General features: G+C 46.0%; 1 long non-coding RNA gene across 2 annotated transcripts; it reads right to left on the bottom strand.

The window, feature by feature from the left end:
- Positions 1-3,295: 3,295 nt before the first annotated feature.
- On the bottom strand, positions 3,296-22,177 carry LOC103168755. 2 transcript variants are annotated; one of them, XR_003759024.1, is made up of 6 exons: positions 21,872-22,177; positions 19,998-20,176; positions 8,991-10,528; positions 7,910-8,065; positions 4,817-4,913; positions 3,296-3,489 (listed from the first exon to the last, which is right to left on the bottom strand). It is a non-coding gene; the product is annotated as an uncharacterized LOC103168755 (long non-coding RNA). The 2 variants fall into 2 exon arrangements; XR_485523.3 differs by lacking the exon at positions 21,872-22,177 and having other exon boundaries at positions 19,998-20,824.
- Between the last annotated feature and the right edge of the window lie 1,609 nt (positions 22,178-23,786).

The raw sequence follows: 23,786 nt of genomic DNA, 5'->3' as shown, positions 1-23,786 counted from the left end.
GAACGGGGTGCACTGTTACTCTAAGAATCTTAATAGCTCTGTCAACACTAAGAAGCAAGGAATGATAATCTGAATTCTACCCTCCTCTTCTATCATTTGTGAGGCTAGGTTCCTCTAGGCGGAAACTCAATTGTAGAGAACACTGAAAGAAATGTCCCAATTTCTGAGGAATGTGTCACACTCAGCTGTCTTAGGGATTTGAAATTCCCTCCTCTATAAAACTTCTTACAATCATCCTTCCCCGAGCCTAGCCAAAAGCTGCCACTATAAATGGTTCATACATGGTCTTGCAAAAAAACAAAACAACAACCTATTTCAAGATTCAAACTTTTTTCAAGATAAAATGTCTTGACCATAGGTGCTATTAAATGCTGAGCTCTTTCTAATAAAGAACAAGTTCCTGAAGAGGAATTCTCTTTAGATAAGCATTAAAAACACTGATCTAGCAATAGAAGAAAACCCCAGAAAATACAGTTTCTCTCTGCGCTGTTGCTTACAAATGGAAGCAGAATTTGAGGCACTTACCTGGCTCTTTATAAGAACTTTCTCATTGGCTTTGAAAATCCTTGCTTCAACTTGTAGGCTTCTAAAGCCCAGTGGCATTTTTAAACTAATTAGGACTTAAATTGAGGCAAGATCCCCCAAATAGGCACAACTCAAGATCTATTTCCAATTCATCTCTGTACCCAATAGAAAAAGTGGAGAGTTAAGGGACTTTGGTAGGCTGTATAAGCTTTAGAGGATGTCAAAGGCTCTCCTGGGTTTAAGCTCTCAGAACATAAAGTGTTCTGGAATAGTGGGAGACTAATATAAACAGAACAGACTGTCATGGGAATGAAAGTGTATCCTTAGTCAGGCTTGTTTATCTTCAGGTTCAAATTTTGGAGGTGGATTCTGAAAAATTGCTTCTATTTATATAAGTAGGTTCAATTTATAGGAGTAGAAGTTTCTTGAAAGATTACCAAATAGCATCTCAAAGACTTAAGGGAATTCCCCACCAATTGCACAAAATGACCCTCTTGACTCAGGTTCTATCAAGAGGCCCCTGCTGTGTTCCAAGCTAAGCTAAGAATCCCCATTCAGTGTAGTTCATGGTGAGGTAGATCTGTAAGGACAAACATGGCTTTTAAAAATTATCAGCTGGAAAAAATTTTTCCCAAATCTGCATGAGGTAAAGTGAAATGCTAAATGCCTATCTAACATTAGCAGGGTTTAAAAGAGCGGAAGAGCATTGTTTCTGGTGATCGAGCCCCTAGTTATCCTTGGATTTATCAGTGGAGATCTCTAGACCCTTCAACCTACAGCCTCCAAATTCTTAGGGTAAAACAGGACAAAGCATCTCTTTGTTGATGACACAAGAGGAAAGACTCACCAAATTATTGCCCCATGGAATACGTGGGTGTATAACAGCCAAGAATTGGGTGAGATTGCTCCTCATGCAGCCAGCCCTATGACTGCGGAACACCCACTGGGATGTGAGCAGGGAATGTGTCTGTTAATTCTGCTTGGTTGGAAGATCTGTCAGTCTTTGGGCACAGTAAAGTACTGGGACACAAAGATGAAAAGATAGAGGCAATGTCTGTGGGAAATCAAAATCAATATCCTTTCTCGAACATTACAAACTTCCAGAAGCACAGTGAAGCAGTTCCTAAACAGCTTCAAATGTTTGTGTGTGTGTTCGTCTGCTTGTGAGCGTACGCCTCGGGGGTCAGTAGCTCTGTGAAGGCCCTGGTCAGCTAGTCCATAAGCTGGACCCATGGAAAGAAGCTCAAAAGCTTGTCCTAAGCATTGCTCACTCCTGGATCCATCCCTCTGTGTGAAGGTGGCTTGTTTTGTGTGGCAGTCATTTGCCTAGTGGCACCAGCTGATGCAGAGCCAAATGACAAGGAGGAATAGGAAAAGGAGTGGGCTAGCCCAGTGGGGACTAGGAAGAAGCCCCGGAGCCATTGTGTGTGTTTGTATATATTATTTATTACTCTATTTTATTCATGATGTGCATATATCTATGATTCTATTTATTTTGATGGTATTGATGCCTATATGTTTTGCTGTCATTCTCCCCCTTTTAGGCTGTGAGCCCGTTGTTGGGCAGCGATTGTCTCTATCTGTTGCCGATTTGTACAATCCAAGTGCTTAGTACAGTGCTCTGCACACAATCAGCACTCAATAAATACAATTGAAAACTAATTAAATTAGTTTAATTAGTTTAAACATGCCACTGGGCTTTTACAAATAAAGAAGCTTGCTTATTCTTCTTGATCATAACGGCTGTATAATCAAGAAGAATAAGCAAGCTTCTTTATTTATTAGAAATATCATTTGCTGGACTCAGAAGTCCCATGATGAGGGAAAGTAGGTTACTACAGTGTACCATAGAGGCAGAATACTTTCTCTGAGCTCCAGCAACTAACCCTTGAAAACCAGATGATTCCTTTGCTGCTGTGGTGTACCCAGCTGTAAAACGGAGGGATGGTGTTCGTGGTTTATAGGGTTCATTTTGGGCTCATGGTGAGCCTTTTTTATGCTATTTGTTAAGTGCTTGCTATGTGCCAGGCACTGTAGATAGAGTTAATCAGGTTGGACAACGTCTGTCCCACATGGGGCTCACAGTCTAAATCCCCATTTTGCAGATGAGTCAATTGAGAAACAGTGATGCTAAGTGATTTACTCTAAGTCACACAGCAGACATGGTGAAACCGGGATTAGAACCCAGCTCCTTCTGACTCCCATTCCTGTTCTCTTTCTACTAGGCCACTTTGCTTCTCAAGCCCTCCATAGAAACCTCTTATTTGAACAAGAATAATATACCTGAGTGGTTGAGGACCCTGGAGATACTGATGGATGTCCAAGCCTTAATAAAGATGACTCTGGGTTGAATTCCAGTCAGAAAAACCACACAGTTTGGTAGGGAATGCTACATGCTTCCAGGTGAGAATCTCAAAGACTTCCCTTTTCAAATCTGTTCATGCTCCAATGCATTAGAAGTGTTTCCTGGTGGATTAGTCTGACTTCATAATATAGGTCCTGATGCAGCACAAAATATTGCAAGTGCCTTGAGGGCAGGGCATTATGTCTACTAATTTTATTCTCTCTGAAGTACATAGTACAAGGCTCTGCATACAGTAGGTGTCCAGTGAATATTGAGCTCTGTGGGGGATGGGGTGAGTACCTAAGTATTCAGGGGGTGTGAACTGAAGTGCGTAGGTGACATATTAGGGAAGGGAAATAGAATGGGGAGATGACAGAGAAATCAGTGAAGACTTCCTGGAGAAGAGAGCAGGTAGGAAGACAGAAATACCTAGTAGAAAGCATTCAATCTTTATTCCATCATTTATGGGGAAAAGGTCAGATAAGATGCCTTCAACTCAGCTTTAAACTAGCCATAATATGATGGTGATTCTATCCAATGTTGATGGATTCATTTTTCAGAGCAGCTCAGTTTGCTGAATGGTGTCAAGAATCTTCTCTTGCCGAAGGTGTCAGCTGCTTCTGAAAGATTTTCAAATACAGAATAGCATTTTGGGTAATGTTCTTAGGCTTGTCCTATATCTTCATGTTGCACAGGTTACACCTGCTTAACTGCATTTTGGTCAGTGGAGCGTATTAGAAATGCCTCAATGTGATACTAGACACCAAGAGAAACATTCTACTGGTTTCTACTAGTATCTAATAGAAATGTTTTGAGCATGACACCCCGCCCCACAAAAATCTCCAGTGGTTGCCTATCAACCTCCATATCAAACAAAAACTCCTCACTATCAGCTTCAAAGCTCTCCAGCACCTTGCCCCTTCTTACCTCACCTCCCTTCTCTCCTTCTACATCCCAGCCCACACACTGCGCTCCTCTGGTGCTAACCTTCTCACTGTGCCTTGCTCTCGCCTGACCTGCCGTCGACCCCTGGTCCACATCCTACCTCTGGCCTGGAATGCCCTCCCTCCTCAAATGGGTCAAACAATCACACTTTGCCCCTTTCAGAGCCTTACTGATGGCTCCCCTTCTCCAAGAGGCCTTCCCAGGCTAAGCCCCCCCTTCCTCAGCTACCCCTCCCCTCCGCGTCACCCTGACTGGCTCCCTTTGCTCTACCCCCCGCTCTCCCTGGCCCTCAGCACTTGTGTAAATAGGTACATATCTATAATTCTATGTGTTTACATTGATGCCTGTTTACTTGTTTTGATGGATATATATCTATAATTCTTATATTGATGCTGTAGTTGCCTTTTTGTTTTGTGTCTGTCTTCCCCCTTCTAGACTGTGATCCCTTTGTGGGCTTGGATTGTCTTTCTCTATTGCTGAATTGTACTTTCCAAGCGCTGAGTACAGTGCTCTGCACACAGTAAGCGCTCAATAAATACAATTTAATAAATAGTACCTAGGGTTCCCTAACTTAGAGGATCGTTCTCTTCTCCCTCCCACCTAACTAGGAGCCTAGTTTGCTTTTATTGTTTTTTTCTTTTTCCACGTAAATGATTTAGGGACTTCTGGAAGCTGCTTTAAACTCTTTCAGAACTCTAGTTACTCTTTAAAAATAAACATGTCTGTGCATCCATCAGTCATGGTTCTTGGTAGACTGCAGAGCTTCATGGAGACAATTTGCAGGAAGGGACAGGATAGCCAGAAGAAATGATTCCAGACTGCTGCAGAACACTGGTTGAGATATCACTTTACAGGTATGTGGCCATTCTCATTCTTCATGACTTTAATTATTTCACCCAAGCATATTCACAGGAAGCGCCATGTCTTTTTTTCCCCCAGCCTTCTTTATTTTAAAATTGGAAATTGTGGAGGCAGACCTCTTCTGAGAGAAATGTCACTTACTTTCCTTTGGTGATCTCTCTTTCTTTAGTAGGGAGTAACATTGTTTTACAGCTGAATTAGTGCCAACCCTGGCTCTATTCAAAGAGCACTGCATGACCTGTGGGAGAATTCAAAATGACAATAAAACAACCGAGCATTCTTGCTAACTGATGCATTGAAATACCCAGTTAACCTGGTCAGTGACTCGAAGAATTCTTCTGCCAGCTTGGAGAAAGAAGCATCCTTGGATGCGCGTGTAAAGAGAGGATCAGCTAGGGATCCTATAGAGGTGGAAGATTGCTTTTTTAATCCACAACTAGAGACTGAGCAGCTAAACAGTGCACTTCAAAACGTCTTTATGGATTGCTTAAAATGGCTTCTATTTTATTAATTGAATAGAAATGATAGTTCCTGCAATCTTTTCTGCTGTAAGAACACTGCCTAGAGCTAAATCAAGATATCCTTTGAATATTTTTGGCATTCCACTTCTTTCGGAACAGCTGGATGCAGTTAATAGGCATATAGTTGCTGCCGGAGCAAGCAAATTTGCAATCCCTATCATGCTTGCAGTATGAACTGCTGTTGTAATAGAGGCCCCAAAGCACATCCTTACAGAGAACATTTGCAGACCTTACAAGCGTTATTTTTTTTTTCTTCGCAAAGCCGTACTTAAGGGAGATGTGCCATCTCTTTTGTGCTCTTGTTCAGTGTTTTCTTTTAATTAAGAGTGGTGTTTATGAGGATGGGAGAGGGGAGGATAGATAAATAGATGGACATAGTCTATTGGAAAAAGTAAGCTTACCATCTTTAAAGTGTGAAAGTCTTTCTGATTTGCTTTGGGGAACTATTAGAAATGAAGGTGAATCAATGTTTTGCAGAATCTGCCACTATGAAAACAGATTGATGGGAAGGGCAGTAATTGCTGCGTACTAATTTTTAGACTAACTTATTGAACATCCATCATGATTTGAAATCCAGTCATTGGTTCTTATTACTCATGGCAGGTGTAGGCTCTAACGTAAGGTCAGCTAAAGCACCTAGAAGCGAGCAATAAGGGAAGATGGAAACTCTGTGAGCTAATGGTGGTGATGGTGGTGACTACAAGGAAAAATGATCACTGCAGTCAGAAAACTGTTCTTGACATTACATAGACCTTGACCCCTTCATTTCCCCAGTGTTCAGTTGCTTGATGAAAAGCCTGACTAGTGTCCAAACAGACCCATTCTGATATTTTTAAATGCCAAGTGTGTGTAAAATGTTATTTCTGCATCAGACTGAAGTACTTAACAAATATCGTAAAAAAGCGTTTACTCTGTGCCAGACATTATACTAAGCACTAGGGTAGATACAAACTAATCAGGTGGGACACAGTCTTAATCCCTATTTTAAAGATGAGAAAACTGAGGCACAGAGTAGTTAAGTGATTTGCCCAAGGTAACACAGCAGACAAGTGGCAAAGTCAGAATTAAACCCAGGCTCATGTTCTTTCCCCTAGGCAACACTGCTTCTCTTGTGCTAATCACCAGGGTAGATACAATACAACCTGAACAGACCCTTTCTCTGTCCCCTCTGGATTTTAAGGTCATTGTGGGCAGAGAATATGTCTGTTATCTTGTTAATCCTACTTTCCCAAGAGCCTAGTATAGTGCTCAGCACACAGTAAGAGCTCAATAAATACAACTGACTTATTAAGGGGCTTACAGTCTAAGGGGGAAAGAGTTCAGATATTTAATCCCCATTTTGCAGATAAAGAAACTGAGGCCCAGAGATGTTAAGTGACTTAGTCACCAGTAAGCAAGTGGTGGAGCCAGGATTAGAACTCAAGTCTCTTGATTCACAGTCCTCTGCTTGTTCCACTAGCTTTTTTGGAGGAAACGAGATGATTGCTCTGCTGGGGCATGATGTGTCATTTAACATCCCTAGCTTTTCTTGCAGCAGCACATAATGAACCTGTTCCATAAATGTATCCAAATCCTGTCTCGCCATTAGATTTTGGGTGTGGACACTGAGGCAGACAAAAACTATCTGGAGGTCGAATGTGACTTACATGGCCAGGGTATTGGGATTTTAATTTGGTCCGGGTCCTGATGCAGCATATCACCGCACCGTCAACCTCCCAAATGACACTCAAGCCTTCATAATTTCATTTTCCATTTCTTTGGATAGTGTGGGAAATGGGGTGACAGCCGTTTTTATAGAAACACACACACACACACACTCCATGTGTGTTTGTCTTGTCTTATGTTGTCAAGTCATTTCTGATCCATAGCAACTCCGTGGGCACATTTCTCCTTGACCGCCCCATCTCCGTCTGCATTTGTTCCAGTAGTGTATCCGTAGAGTTTTCTTGGAAAAATATGGACGTGGCGTACCACTGCCTCCTTCCGCGTAGTAAACTTGAGTCTCCACCCTCGATCTCCCACTGCTGCTGCTGCCCAGCACAGGTGAGTTTTGACTTGGAGCAGATTGCCTTCCACTCTGCTAGGGATGGAATGGGTAGGCTTGACTGTCCCTTCTGTAGCTGACACTGAGTACTGGAAACTCTCCAGGTGCCATCCTGAGAGGGAGCCATGTGTGCTACTGTGACTGAAAAGACCATTCATTCAATCGTATTTAATGAGCGCTTACTGTGTGCAGAGCACTGTACTAAGCGCTTGGAAAGAACAATATGGCAACAGATAGAGACAATCCCTACCCAACAATGGGATCACAGTCTAGAAGACCAGTGGCTCTGCCTCATTGTCTGCTCTTTAGATTAGACCGTTTGTCCCATACAGGGTCTAGCTTTGTTTTCAAGCTGGCCTCTTGGCATCCCGAGCTTCATGAAGTCTTTGCTTAAGAAGACCATCGGTAATAATAATAGTATTTAAGCATTTGCTACGTTATCGACCACTGTGCTAAGCACTGGGGTAGGTACAAACAGATTGAATACAATTCCAGTCCCACAAAAGGTACAGGGTCTAAGGGCCAGTCTCAGGTTTTTAATCAATCATATTTCTTGAGCACTTTCCAAGTGGAGAACCGCGTGGGCATATTCCTCGCCCACAAGTAGCTTATCTAAAATCCCCATTTAGTGTTGAGGAGACTGAGACCAAGAGAAGTTCTGTGACTTACCCCTGAACAAGCAGCAGTCAGTTGGTGGAACTTGAAATAGAACTAAGCTCTCCTGTCTCAGTCCTGTACTCCGTCCCTTCGGCCACAATGCTCTTCTACTGATTGCTGCCTGCCAGCCTGGTCGATCTTCTGCAATGTTTTCCCAACAGCTCCCTACTACATTACATTATTTGAGACTAGGCTTCAACTTTGCCTATTGTTCCTTCTGCTTTCTGGGCCTTTGTGTATCCCCTTTCTACATCCTGCTGTTGTCAGTGCTGTGACAATCCAACTGACTTAAATCATCAGATGATCCTATTGGGCTAATTTTCCAACAGGGACTGACTTCCAGGCAACTCTCGTGGCAATTCTCATTTTCAAGATAAGGGTCGGGGAGGAGGCTGGAAGGGATCATCTCGAGAGACAGCACAGTCTTACCCTCGTGTCTACCAACTCTGTACTCTCCCAAATGCTTAGCAAAGTGTTCTGCACTCAGAAAGTACTTTTTACGATTAAGTCCTCTGTCCCAGCCAGCTCTGTCCTGAACTCCCCTAAACTGTCCCCTCTTCCCGGCCAGATCATAGCTCATCCCATGGGAGCTGTGGTGCTGCTTCCTTCTCCGCTGTTTCAGCCCTCCAGTTCCCCCCAGAGTCGGATGGATGCCTGGACCCCAAGACCCACCTCTTTACTGTCTCTCTCCCTGCTGCAACTCTCGCGGGTCTCCGACTCCAACTCTCCCTGCCTGGCCTGGGCTGCACAGGGCTGAGGATTCACCTCAGCACAGAGGAAAGCTCAAAATGCTAGTCGGCACCACCTTCTGTAAATCTCCTCAACTCATCTGACCTCCCCGCTGCCAGACTACGATGGCTGTATGGTGATAAGGTGAGCAGGTGGAGTGGCCGAGTTCCCCTGGAGATGGCCTCCTGCATCCTGAGCCCATCTGCATCCCCGCCCCCCCACCCTCGGCCGTGGCTCAGGGTTTTTCCTAATTCTTCTGGACGTTGAGTGGAATGGGGAGGAAGGGCATGACAGCCCCTAGCTTCTCCTCCTGTCTAGTTCCACCCATCCTTCTCTCTGAGAAAGGAAAATGAGTAGGGAGTACCAGGGATGTCAAAACATGGAGCTTCTCCCCTCCCTTCACCCCTCAGGCTCCGCAATTGTTCTGGGCCTCAGAGAGCTGGAGCTCCCATCAGTCGGACCTCACTGGGATGGATAGAGGAAAGGGGAAACGGGAACCAAAGGATTCTGGGAAGCTGAGGTAGACTTCCTTAGGGGGCAGATTGGCGTCAAGGGGGTCTGACTGTAATATGCTCCACTGATAGACCAACACCTGCTGTCCGTGATCCATTTCTGTTTCTCCTACAGGAATAGTGGCTTCCACATATGATCACCACTTGCAAGAAGAAAAACTATCCTCTCCTGGCAAGGTGAGACCTACTGGCTGGTCAGGGGATACCAGAGCTTTGGGGTTCTCCACTGGTCCCACCCAACAACGCTAAGGAGAGGCCAGTGCTCCCGTCTCCCTCCATGTCTCCACCAGGTGCACAAAAGGGAATCCCATTAGGTAGAGCCCAACATGAACAATGAACTCGGGTCTAAAATAAGTCCCAGAAACGGGAGGCAGCACCAGGACAGTGCAGCTTCAAGATGGTGTGGGGGAACACCAGAGCCTTTAATGATGACTCCTAGCCTCCCAGGGCCGGTCACCCGGGAAATCCTCCCTTTATCTCTCCAATTCCCAGCATTCCTCTGGCTAATCATCACTGGATCCCAAAACTATGGGCTGGTGGGAGCCAGGGTTCAGGGACCTGCCAACTTTGAGCTTTTTGAAATTTAAGAGCACTGCAGACGCTTCAGCAGACTTGGCCTGAAGTGGAGATGATTGTCAGTCGACCCTTCCAAACTTTTTACTTACAGACATTTCTATTCCTCTAAAGTCTATTTTCTATACCCGACCTCAAATTTCTCTTTTCCAGCAGTCTGTTCTCCCCAGCTGAGACCCAGCATTTTGTGGACTAATTACTCTTTCTGAACTTGCTTATTTTCTACTTATTCCGGTACCTAATACATTGCTTTGCCCTAAACTGCATTTCAATAAATACCTTAGCACTGCGATTATTCTCTCTCTCACTTTTAAAAGCCTTCTCTTTTTCTTTCCTTTCCCTTAGTCCTCACCCTAAACCGCCTTCTGAACAGCACGTGAAAGGAGCTGAGGCCCTGGGTATTGGGCCCAACCTTCCTGGAGCATCAATACCCTTGTGAAAGTCCTGAGACTCCCAGCCAGCTCGAGTCCCCTCTGGGCAGAGAAGCTACAGCGGAAGCTCCTGAGTGAACCGCTGCTTCTTTTCTCTTTGAGAGATCATTGCTGAAGAGTAAGATGACGGATCACTCAGACTTCCACTGTAATTGGTGCCTCTCTGTCCCCAGACAGGGCAGACAGCGAGGTATGTAGGCTCACCTAAAGCCGAGGGACCGTTGAGATACGGCCTCTGAGTAGGTTGTGGGTTTGTGAAGGCTCCCGTGCATTGACCATGTAGTAAATGCTTTCCAATTACTTTCTGCGGAGCCTTCCCCTCTCTTCAAAATCACGATTGCTTATTGACGGCCATAAGATGAACGAGGCACTCCATCTACTAGATCCTGGAGAAAATGACATTGCAAATGTCATTGAAATGATCCCGTTCCCAAATAATCCCCAACATAATGGATGGAGCAGGAAGGAAAATGACAAATAGAGCAAATCCACCTCTGGAAGTTATGATCATGACTCTAGGACTCCAAGCTGACGGGCCAGAGGCTCAGAGTCTCTTTAATTCTCACAACTCTCCGAACAGAGTGGGGAGATTAGACCCTGCCAAGCCCTGACTCTTCCCTCAGCCTGGCTCTAGGCTATGCTGAGGTCTCAGTGACTCCCTAGAAAGGTAAATTGTCCTCTCTCCTCACTCTTCAATGCCTGCTGCCGCTCTGGGCCTCAGGGGGCTGCAGTTCCACACAGGCCTCCGGTACCCAAGGGATACCAAGGACAATAGAAACCAAGAGACTCTGCAAGGTTGAGGCAGGGCTGGTTCCCGTCAGGAAGAGGGGACAGCCTCCTTACGCCGAAGGATGGGGTCCCCGAGTGGTGGATGTGTTATTCTCCACACCCAAAGAGGCACCGGCTGCCCCTGATCCATTTCTGTTTCTTCTGCAGGACCGGGAGCTCCCACGTGTTATGGGAGCTCCCACATGTGACCACTATCTGTATAAGGTTGTGGGAGGCTATGGTCTCCTGGCACGGTCAGACCCATTGTCGGTCAGGGAATCCTGGCACTTTTGGGGAGTCTCCACTGGTCCAACCCAAACATACTGCCCTGCCCTCCCCCGCCCCTTCCCCGGCCCCTTCCCCGGCAGCCAAGCCCACCAAAGAAAGCACCAATGGGGGAACCAGACATAGGTAATGACGGGGCCAATCCTCAAAGCAGACCCCCAAATGCAAGGAAGCCCCTTGCAGAGACAAGTATAGGAGCACCCTAGTCTCCAGTTGTAACTTTTTGCTGGCATTCTTGGGTGATCATGCAGGAGGCCCTCTCAATGTCCCCCACCTCTTCTCTCTCCACCCCGCAATGGCCACTTGTGGTTAAGCCTTAGAATACGGCCCTTGAGGGAGCCAGAATTCAAGCACTGTGGTGACTTGGCTAAGTTGCAGCCTTTGAAGTGTTAGATAATCAAAGCCACCTCCTTCAAGCAAGTTTGTTTGTTTGCTCAAATACAGCTCTTTCCTATTGATTCTGAGTCACTGTTTCCCCGCTAAGTGTTCTTGTTGTCCGTGCCTTGTTTGGCTTCTCTTTTCTAGCAATCTCAACTGAGACTGTGAATCCTTGAGGGAGGAGGACCATGTCTGATTTGTTTATTTTGTGTCTACTCCAGGCCTTGGTGTACAGGTGCCAACTCAGGAAATAGCGCTGAGGCTTCTAAGCACTTTTACTTTCTCAAAGGGTCCTCTATTTCTTTCTGCTGCTTGTTCTCATTAGAGGAATTGCATTTATTAAGCACTTATTCTTTGCAGAGCACTGTGCTAAGTACTTGGGAGAGCAAAGTAGAATAAGTAGGTTTGATTCCTGCTCTTTGGGAGTTTACAGTCTAGAGGGGAGGATAGATGCTAGAATAAATTAATCTAGGTGGGAAGCAGTAGAGTTTAAAGACCAAGAGGTGGATGGTGAGAGTCAAGATTGAGGTACAGTGATTAAACTGGCTTGAGGAAGCAAATCAGGTGAGTTGAGACATTGTGGGAGAGGAAGGAGGTTAAATTGTTGGGGGAGAGAGCTGTTTGGATGCCTTAAAGACAATGGCTGGGAGTTTCTACTTAATGCAAAGAGGAATGAGCAACCATTGGAAGTTTTTGAGGAGTAGATTCATTCATTCAATTATATTAATTGAGCGATTATTGTGTACAGAACACTGTACTAAGTGCTTGATGTACAAAGCGTGTTAGGAAAATAATATGGGTGGCCGAGTATGGACTGGAGCGGAACTCTAAAGGTAAGGATGTCAGCCTCCCCTTTCCCTTGTCTCTCCCAAGAAGGGTAGAGGAACAGAAATGAGGTGAGAGTTCAGGCTCTAGGTTCTAGTGCCCAGGGATCTGGGCTTCCCTCTCCCAAACCTCTCGGGTGTGCCACCAATTCCCCTGGTGGAAGCCTTGATCCTTCCCTGCCATCTCAAGCCCCCTCCACCCATTCTGAACCACCACCCTGCCTTTGTGAGCAGCTGCTTTCTTACTAACCAATGGGCAGAACGCCCCTCTCTCTTTACCAACATTCCAGTTATTCACTGACAACCCTAAGATAAGCAAAGTGTTCTGCTAGCTCCTGGGGCTAATAAGCCTCAAGCATTAACGAGTGAGGTCAGGAGCAAACCCACCATTAGAGCAGCCAGCTAACCTCTTGAAAGGTATGAAAAAGTGCATAAGAATAAGGCTGAGGTGTGGGATGTAGGGAAAATTGGCCAACGGGACCTGGTGTTGACGCCTCCTCTCTGGGAGAACCAGGTGGCGGAGATGGTGGTCCCGGACTTTGGAGTCTTTCTAATTCCCAGAGTGGGAAGTTTGGAGCCCACTAACCTGCAGCGCCCCTTCCTGTGCATCTCTATTCACACTAGAGATGGGAGGAGACAAAAAAGGTGCTCCACTTCTTCGCCCCCTCTCTCCTTAGTCCCCAAACAGAGCTGCCCACTGAACGCCATCTGCAGTAGGGGCAGCTGGAGGCTGTGACCTCGTGGTACCAGGAAACCTACAGCTTGGTGAGGGGATACTGGAGGAGCCCCACACACCCCTATCCCTCTCTTCCAACCCACCTGGGGAGGGGACGTCCAATCCTGCAAAAGAAAACCTGCCCAGGTAGATCGAGACGCTGAGGAAGCCGGGCCCAGTCCGGAATGGAACCACCGGAGCGAGAAAGTGGGAGTCCACTTTAACAGTCCACCTCCCCAAAGGTAATTGCTGGGAGTCCAGACTCTCAGATGGGGGAGCTGGGGTTCCCCCTTCCCACTTGACATCACAGAATCCCCACTCTTTTTCCGTGTAGCCCCAGGAGACACCACTTCACTTCTCACCAAGAAATCTTTTGAGGCGGTGTGGACCGCCCATCTTAATAACACCCTCAAATTGTCCACCGTCCCCAGGCAGGGAAGGGGGGGGGGTGCTGGCATGGTAGTAGCAGCAGCATGTACTGCTGGTAACTACCCCCTCAAGACTGAGAACGGTTGGGATTAGTTTCTTGAGTCGGATGTGGTTTGGTGAACGTCCCCTTTGAGATTACCATTTTATCTTTCTTCTTCTTCCCCGACTCACCCACCCAGTGGGTCTGGCTTGAACCTCTTCTGGAGCTCCTGCGTGTCTCTAGACAGGGGATGGAGACAGGGAGCAGGGGGATCTCAGTGCAGGGATACAACAGAAAACTGGAACCAAGGTTTACTGGGAGGTTACAGGGCTGGGTCTGACATGCAGAGGAAACAAGCCTCCTTAGGCGGGGGACTGGGGAGGGGAGGGCGTCGAAGAGACACGAGTGTGAGATTCTCTACTGGCCGGGTGGCTCAAGTTGCCCCTGATCGATTTCTGTTTCTTCTGCAGGAGCAGCAGCTCCCACACATAGCAGGGTGCAGGAAGACAAACTCCTCTTCTGCAAGGTGAGACCTACTGCCTAGTCAGTGAATACTGGAGCTTTGGGATGCTCCACTTGTCCCACCCAACCTCACTGGAGGAGGCCAAAGCCCCACTCACCATCCCCACCCTCACCCGCCAGACCATTAAAAGGAAACACCAGCAGGTAGAGCCCAGCGGAAATGATGAGGGAACCGGCCCTGAAACGAATCACGAGAACGGGAGGAGTCCCCAAATCGGGATGGCTTCCGGGTGGTGTGGCAGGGAATACCCAAGCCTTGGGTAATAACTACTCACTCGCCTTCAGGGCAGCCATTTGAGAAATCCTCCCTCTCTCTATCTCCCCACCGCTCCACTGGCTAGTCATCACTGTAGCCCCTTCTCCAGCTCCCCAGGGGGTTGGACGCTGTGGGGATCAATGACCTCAAGGCCAACAAGCTATTGTGTCCTCCAACCTTCGCTCTGGCCTCTGCCGTAATCTCTGAATTGTCTCCCTGCAACCCACCGGTGGTCTCGAGTTTCCAGACCCCAGCTCCCGAGGAGGTCAGTACCCGCAGGTCCGCCTACACAGAACCACCGTGCGGCTCCCCGTTGGAAGCCACATGGAGGACAAATCCAACTAAATAAATCTTGGCCAAATTGGAGCCTCTCCCTTCCTGACTCCCACATTCCCCACCGACGTTCCACCCATCATTGGTTGCCGGAATCCAGAACCAACCATCAGAAGGCGTGGGCCTGGGCCTCGGGTATCCGCCTGCTGCATTTGTCGGGCTCAGAAAATCCCACTTTGCTTGCTCACTTGGGTCCCGTGACCCCCTCCATACCCATCTCCAGGTCAGCAAACAGAGATTGACACCCCCCCACAATCCCCTCCCCAGCCGTTTAGGTGCCATTTCTAAAGGTTGCACTTTTCTAAAAAGTTGGTAGATCAACCTGGGCTATCTGCCTCCAGGTATGGGCAAATGGCAGCACCTGAGAGGTCTCCAGCTCCCGGAAAGCCCACCCCTGGAGGGTGCACTGCAAGGTTAAAACAGGTGTGTCGGAAGAGCATGTGCATGTCTCTCTCCGGCATCACTTCCGTCACCGCAAGCTCTGGCTCTGCTTGGTGGCCCGCCAGTATGAGGCATTGGGTGTTTTGTGGGGATGTACGTATGCCTTGTCAACCTCAGAGCAATTCCCACACCTGTTCTAGAGCTCAGATGACCACCCTTAGGTCAGTGGAAATCTTATTGGCTCTGCTCTGGGGTTAGGTCCATCCCTCCCAAAACTACTTTAAGGCCCTTCTCACAGGCCCTGCCTGTCTGCCCCTAGAACAGTGCTTCCTAGAGCACTCAAAATGTCCCCAAATCCTTAGAGAGCCCTCCCCCATGAGATGCACTGCAAGGTTAAAACGGGTGTGTCAGAGGAGTGTGCATCTGCCCCTCTCTGGGATGCAGTCCCATCACTCGTTCCTTCTTCTCACGCTCTAGGACTTAATGGTTTTACTGCCTTCTAGGTCCTCCTTGCCATACTCCATCCCCAGCTCTGAGACCCCCTCCCCCTTGGTCTGCCTCCCAGACACTTGCTCTCTTCCCACCCCCGCAGAGACCCTGCTCTCCCACCCACTAAGAGAATAAGACCCTTTCTCACTGGATCGGTCTGCCTGCTCCTGGAGATGTGCTCTCTGAGCATCTAAGACATCACCGCTCCCTGGAGAGCCCTCCCCTGTGAGGTGCACTGCAAAGTTAAAATGGGTGTGTTGGAAGAGCGTGCGCCTGCCCCCCTCTTCGGGACTCCTTCCCGCCACCCTTTCTCTTAGGCATCGTCCTTCCCACTAGGCAGAACCCTGTTCTCCCATCTTCAAGGCCCCTTCTGAGATCTGACCCTAAAAGTCACCAAAGCATTCCCAGCCGGATCCCCTCCAGGCTCCAGAGGCCCCTTCCTGGCAGTCGGGGACCCACCGTCTCTCGCCGCCAATCCCCTGCCCAGGGTCGACCGAGGAGGCCAGCGCTAATGTCTCCACCTTGTCCAGTGCACCCCCAGAACTGTGGGGTCACTCTGGTGGGGACCGTGCAGTGGCACTTAATTCCCTCGGGAAGCGGCATTTTGAGGGAGTAGTCATTCTCTCTGTGACAAGCTCCTGCCTGGAAGGGCTAATCTTGGGCCTCGGCCTCTTGCCAGTCAATGGGTGGAGAGTCCGGTCATCTGTGCTTTCCCCAAAGCACCCTTATATCCCTTCCCCTATTTTGATATAGCACCAAATACCTTTATATCCAGTATTTTCATTTGCAAATGCCCAGTCTCTAAGAACCACGATCGAACATTCTGGGTTGTCACCATCGTTTGATACGTGTACCGAGAAGGTGGATAGGGTAAGTAGGGGCTAGCACGGGTTAGCGAAAACTCCACCCGCCCTCCTCTCGAGAGCCGGTTTCTGGTGAGGCCCCAGTGGGGGAAGGCAAGCTGCCAGCCGGTTCCCCAGCGGGAGAACCAGAAGGGGATCATTTCAGCGAAACCAAGATGTGAAAGTGTTCTAGGGATTGTTCAGGACTTTGGAGACTGTGGTTTCATTGGAGTAAAGGGGTCAAGAGTTTGGACAAGAAAGGAAGGAGGGAGACGGAAAGGTGGCGGGAGGGAGGTGAGGGATCCATCGAAGTTTCCATGCCAGTCACCAAGGAAAGAGAGAGCTGAATTAACCAGGAATGGACGAAGACTAGTTTGGTGTAACTAGGTGAAAACACCCTCATTTTATTGTTAGCCTTTTTAACAGCTCATAATCATTTTTAGTTTGTTATTTTTATTACCGCTCTTACTCTCAGTCCTCTATAAAGGGTCTGCTTGGTCAACTGACGTGTGCAGTGACTAAGCAGGGATTCACATTTCAAAGCCTCTTAATTTCTTCCCAAAGGGAAGATTATCCTTGGGACCATTTGCTTTCTTGATGGGTAGAATCTGAAGCAAAGGGGAATGCTTTTGGGAGACTCTGGGAGTTGTTTTGTATTATTCATTAAATCGAAGAAGCTTGATTTTTCCTCTTCACGATTCTTTAGTCTTCATACTAAAAGTCTTAGAACTCATATTCTCCTTATCAGGTACTGACCATTCTTTGCCAAGTCAAACAGGAGCTACCATCACCAAACAAGAATGTTTGTTCAGAAAACATTTCTGTGCACATAGGGATTATAGATCCCCAAGGGAATTTGAGATAGGACTCCCGTTATGTAAAAGTGTCTACAGATCCACCTGACATACTTTTGCTACTGAAAAGTGCATCAGATAATTTCCCTTTTATTCATTAGTCTAATTGATTTCTATGAGATTATTACTAATAATGAGGATAATGAGTTTTGTACACTAACGCTATTTGATTAAATATTCCCATGTGGGTCCTTTTTTTGTTCCTTCCTCAAAATACTAATAGTCTGCTGTCATTAAAAAGCTCTCATTCTAATCACTCTAAAGAACTGAATATATTTTTATTAAATTATTCTCTGGTTTTAATGAACTAGCTCTAGATCTCTTTGGGCAAAGGTAAAATTGGTTTTGAAGTGAATTTGTCCATGGGTTTTTTTTTCCTTTAGGTTGTTTGAACACTGTGCTAATGAGAAGAAATGTTTAATATCAGAATAGGGGATTTTCGAGTATCACAAGATTTTACCCTAATATCTTACCTTCTAACTGTCCCATTGTCTCTCCCCTACAAACCTCCCTCCAAATACACACACACACACATCCTAATCTTAAAAGCTGCTTAAAGAGGGGAAGAGACCGGGCTGGTACTGAGATGGGAAAGATAAAAGGGTTGTTTGTGGTGGGAGACCCCAGAAATGGGGAGTGAATTTATGGGTGAAAGGACTGGGGTAGGGTCGGGTAGGAACCAGGGGAAATGAGGACAATCCATCAGTAGGATTTCTCAAATGCTTACTGTATTTTGGAGAAGACAAAATAAAGGTTGATAGGCATGTTCCCTGCTTACATGGAGCTTACAGTCTAGAGGGACATCATTTTAAGAGCTGTAAATAGAAGGAACATAAAGTTTAAAGCAGTAACCAGGGAGTAGAATGGGAGAAGCCAGAGGAGGGGCAGAGTTACCTGGTCACTAGGCAGGCTCATCTGGGTGTATTATTGCCACTCTTTTATTAATGTAGTAAAAATTGGCTACCCTACTGTTTGTGCAATACTCCCTGCTCCACTTCCCTCCCCGTAACCCCTACCTTGGGCAAAAAACATTTATGCCACCCTGACCCCACATGGGGCTCTTCGATCAGGAAAAAAAAAATCCCTAATTAAACCCCACTCATTTTTCATTTAAACATTCTTTTTACCTTCAATGTCCCAGAATTATTAAAATAAAACTTGAAAATGATCCCAAATAAGGTTTTTTTTAAATCCCCTATAGGCATACCACATTTTAATCCAAAAAAGAGTTTTGGACGAATTCATGGGAATTACTTGCTTGTCCAAGTCGGCTACCCCTTCCTTCTTTGGGGAACAAAGAAAATATTTGGCTTTGTTTTATAGGACCTAGCTAGTGTGTTCTTGTTCACATAAGCTTGTAGGGAAAGTGATAATTTTGTCCACATGCTTTCCAGGTGCGAAGCATTGTACTAAGCCCTGGGATAGAAATATTTTGTGTGCCTTTACCTAATTCATGGTCATTTATTATAATAATAGTATCAAGTACTTACTATGTGTGAGGCACTATACTAAGTGTTGTAATTGGGTTGGACACAGTCTCTGTCCCACATGGGGCTCACGGTCTCCCCATTTCACAGATAAGGTAACTGAGGCCCAGAGAAGTAAAGTGACTTGCCCAAGGTCACACAGCAGACAAGTGACAGAGCCAGTATTAGAACCCAGATTCTTCTGACTCCCAGGCCCATGCTCTATCCACTGGGCCATGCTACTTTTGAGACCTATTGAAAATTTGCAAAACCATTTTTTGCCCTCTTCTTCGGTCTTGATTTGCCCCTTTCATTCCTCCATTATTACTTGCTCTTCCCATGCTCCTGCTTCCAACTTTCAACTTGCTCTTTCTTCATACTCTTCTATTTCAATTTCCTTTATTCCCCATTTTCCTCATTCTTCTTTTGCCTTTCCTCCTCTCTATCCTATAACTCCTTCCAAGTCCATCTATTACTCTCTTCCATCTATTACTCTCTTCCTCCTCCTTCCTCCACTCCTATCTCCTATCTCACTCTTTGGGATTTCTCTTCTTGGTCCCTTTTTGCTTTTGCTCAAATTGTCCTGTCTGCTCTTTCCATCTTCCTCTGCTTCAGGGGACCACTGGAGGCAGAGTGGAATAGTTCTCCTTAATGAAGAGTGGTAAAGATGCCTCTCCAGAGACTGAAACCAAGGAATTGTACCTGTTACGATAATTATTGAGCACCGGCAAAGTGCAGTTTGCTGTATTGAATTGATACAATAGAAGCTCAAGTCAGGTCCCTTGTCCACAAGGAACTTACTTCCTAATGGGGAGGACAGAGAAATATCATATACGCTTCTTTGAATCTGAAGGACAGAATTACATAATGCATCCTCATTCTGTTTCATACAACACATTCACAAGTGTATATCTATCCCACTCCTTTTTCCTCCCTCCCTCTCTCCCTTTCTCTTTCAAATACTTTTCTTGGTAAGGATAAAATTCTTACTAAACACTACAGTATCTTCTTCGCTTCTCCCCAATCTATAGAAATAGCCATTAGACAAGTTGGGCAGAATCTAGGAAATAGCCTTCATCATAGCTCTTTGGTGGCTTCCTAAACAGCAAGGGGAAGAGCTCTGAACAGAGTGGAATTCCTCCTAAACTAATAGTGGTGGTCTTTACTGAACACCTACCAAGTGCAATGCACAGACCATGAGCTGATAAAGTGCAGAAGCACAAGAATCATTTCCTGCCCACAAGGAACTTACACTCTAATGGCGGAGACAGTTTTAGAAATATTCACGCGATGAAGAATAATTACAATCAAATGTTCAATCAAGTTTACGTACACTCAATCGCAGAGAATGGGCAGAAATAGACAAATAAATCTGTCATTGTGAGAGGAAGCTGAAGAATCGTTGGGATAATGAGTAGTCAGGAAGGTTTGTTGGAGGAGGTTTCATCTTTGCAGGGGTTCGAAGGTGGAGGGACTGAGGTCTGGCAGCTTTGAGGGGAAGACTTTTCAGGCCTTGGAGATGAGACCACAGAGGTCAGAAGTGGGCAGGATGAGAGAGGGATCCTGCCAGGGGGAGGGCTTGGTCATATTGGACATTGAGCCAGGGAGAGTCGCTAGGTAGGAGGAGAGGAGCTGGTGGAGAAACGTGATTCTCCCACACCATTCTGCCAACAGCTTTCAACCACTGAGGCGTTGTGGCAGTTGGCAGTTAACGGTTGGCAGTTAACGGTTGGGAAAATTATTTGGAAGGGGAGGGGTCTGAGGCAGCTCTCTCCAGCTTCTGTTTTAGCAGCCTATTATTTGTTGAATTTGGATGGCTTAACTTAAAAATCTGCTCTTCTTGTTGTTGTTGATTTATTTGAATATAACCAAATTCAGGCTTTTGGAGACCAATAACAATAGTACTTTTAAGAACTTCCCAAGTGCAAGCACCACCCGAAGCCCAGGGGAAGATAGGCTTAGTAAACTTTCACCTAATTCAAGATGTAGATTGAGATGTATGGAAGATCAGCATAATCCCTGTGACTTTCCCTTTTGTTGAGTCTTTCTATTTGCCCCTCTCTTTCCCATATCATTGCCTGGCTGGCTCTTCTCCTTCAGCTTCCTACTTTCATCCATTCTTTTTTTTTTTTGCTCCTTCTCTTTATCTTTCCTTCTTTTTTCATTTTCCTCATTCCTCTTTCACTTTCCTCCTCTTTTTATTATTTAATGCCTTTCCCTTCTTCCCCCATTTCATCTATTGATCTCCTTCTCCTGATTCTACCTCCCACATCCAGCTCTCCCTTTGGTGTTTATTATTAACAATAATAATAATAACTGTGATATTCGTTAAGCACTCACTCTGTGCCAGGAACTGTACTAAGCACTGGGATAGATACAAGCAAATCGGATTGGACATAGTCCCTTTCTCACATGAGGCTTGCAGTCTTAATCTCTATTGTACAGGTGAGGTAATTGAGGTACAGAGAAGTGACTTGCCCACGGTCCCACAGCAGACAAATGGTGGAGCAGGGATTAGAACGCAGGTCCTTTTGACACCCAGCCCCATGCTCTAGCCACTAGACCATGCTACTTCTCAGCACGGATATAACTCTTAAATCCTGTGGCGTCTGCTAAGATAAATCCCCGGACTACAGGAGCACACGCTAGCCTAATAATAATAATGTTGGTATTTGTTAAGCGCTTACTATGTGCCGAGCACTGTTCTAAGCGCTGGGGTAGACACAGGGGAATCAGGTTGTCCCACGTGGGGTTCACAGTCTGCATCCCCATTTTACAGATGAGGTAACTGAGGCACCGAGAAGTTAAGTGACTTGCCCAAAGTCACACAGCTGACAAGTGACCGAGCCGGGATTCGAACCCATGACCTCTGACTCCAAAGCCCGTGCTCTTTCCACTGAGCCACGCTGCTTCTCTAGTTGGGCAGAGTCAAGGAGATTAAACTCCATCGGCTCTTCGGTGGCTTCTTAAACAGAAAGGGAGAGAGTTCCCCGAATAATGAAACTTCTTCTCTCAAAGTGAGTGCTAATATTTATTGGCCTCCTACTGAATGCATATGCATGGCTTTATTAGCTTAAGAAAGTGAAGCAGAAGTACAGGATGCATTCAGTACCCAAAAGGAACTTACATCCTAATGGACGAAACAGATGTAGAAATATTCACGAGATCAGAATAAATAAAACTGAATTGTCAATCGGCTATACATACGTATTTATATAATCGCTGAAGTTGGGCCTAAATAGAGAAATCCATAAGTGTGAGAGAAGGCTGATGGTTTGCTAGGATTTGGGATAATGATTAGTCCGGGAAAGCTTCATTGGAGGTGGGATTTTCAGAGGAGTTTGAAGGCGGGAGGAATTCAGGTCTGGGGGGGTTGGGAGGAAGGAGCTTCAGGCCTTGGAGATGAGAGCACAGGGGTCAGAAGTGGGCAGGATGAGAGAGGGATCCAGTCAGGAGGAAGGCTTGGTTGTATCAGAGAGATGTGAGAGAGCTGGTGGCAGGATGTGACGCTCTCATTCCATCCTGCTAACAGTTTCCAACCGCTGAACCGTTATGGCAGTTGGCAGTTAACCGTTGGGAAAATCTTTTGCAAGGGGAGGGGTCTGAGACAGCCCTCTCCAGCTATTGTTTTAGCAGCCTATTTTTATTTGTTAAATGTAGATGGTTTTAACTTGAATCAACTGTCCTTATTGGCATTTATTTATTTGAATGTGACCATATACAAGCTCTTGGAGAGAAATAAGTGTGGTATTTGTCAACCGCTTCCCTCTTGCCAAGCATTCCCATATATAAGCACTGGGAGACAGAGGCTTGATGTGCAGTCACATAATTCATGACCTACGTTATTATCTGTGGAAATCTTTGGAAAATTGGCCTAATTCTTGTGTTTTTCCCTCTTGTTTAGTCTTATTTGTCCTGCTCTTTCCCACATCATTACCTGGCTTTTCTCCTACTCTTGCTTCCTATTTATCCCTTTCTTTTTCCTCCCTACTTTCTGTTTTTCTTTCTTTTTTCCCTCATTCCTTCATTTCTTTTTCACTTTCCTCCTCTCGTTATGCCATAACCTCTCCCCATTCTATCTACTGTTTTGCCTCCTTCTCCTGCCTCCACCTCCCCACCTCCCATTTCTCCCTTTAATCTTTCAGTCTCCTTCTTCTCTTGCTCAAATTGCCTATTCTGCCGTTTCCACCTCCCTCTGCCTCTGGAGGCAAAATGGATTTGCGCTTCTAAATGGAGAACTAATGACATTTTTGAACAGTAAATAAGCCCCTCTAATCAGAGAGAAGAAGGCAGGGGGTGGAACCTAGGAGATTAGTTGGAATGGTATTTATTGAGCACCGTACTGAGGTCATAGGTGATGCAACGGAAGCACAAGACATGTTCCTTGCCCATAAGTTCACATCTTCATGGGGGAAAGAGAGAAATATCAAAAATGTATCCTTGAACCTGAAAGATCACACTCTGTGTGGTCCTCAGGCTGCTTTCATCCCACAACCTTACACAAGTGTGTATCTTTCACTTCTCTCATTCTCTTTCTCTCGCACTCCCTCAATATTTTTCCGGGTGAAATAAGGATATAACTCTTAATAATCAATTGATCAATTGCATTTATTGAGCTCTTACTATGTGCAGAACACTGTAATAATAATAATGTTAGTATTTGTTAAGCGCTTACTATGTGCAGAGCACTGTTCTAAGCGCTGGAGTAAAAATAATAATAATGTTGGTATTTGTGAAGCGCTTACTATGTGCAGAGCACTGTTCTAAGTGCTAGGGTAGATACAGAGTAATCAGGCTGTCCCATGTGAGGCTCACAGTTAATCCCCATTTTACAGATGAGATAACTGAGGCACAGAGAAGTTAAGTGACTTGCCCACAGTCACACAGCTGACAAGTGGCAGAGCCGGAAGTCAAACCCATGACCTCTGACTCCGAAGCCCGGGCTCTTTCCACTGAGCCACCCTGCTTCCCCACACAACAGAATTAACAGGCATGTTCCCCACTCATAAGGAGCTTACACTCTAATAAACACCACAGCATTTGCCATGACAGTGAAAGTAAAGGGGTCAAGAGCAAGCAGAATAATAATAATAATAATAGTAATGGCATTTGTTAAGTGCTT

This window comes from Ornithorhynchus anatinus, chromosome 4 (assembly GCF_004115215.2).
Source record: "Ornithorhynchus anatinus isolate Pmale09 chromosome 4, mOrnAna1.pri.v4, whole genome shotgun sequence".
NCBI classification, from domain to species: Eukaryota; Metazoa; Chordata; class Mammalia; order Monotremata; family Ornithorhynchidae; genus Ornithorhynchus; species Ornithorhynchus anatinus.
The sequence above is the reverse complement of the archived record's forward strand: the minus strand, read 5'-3'. Positions and strand labels throughout refer to the sequence as shown.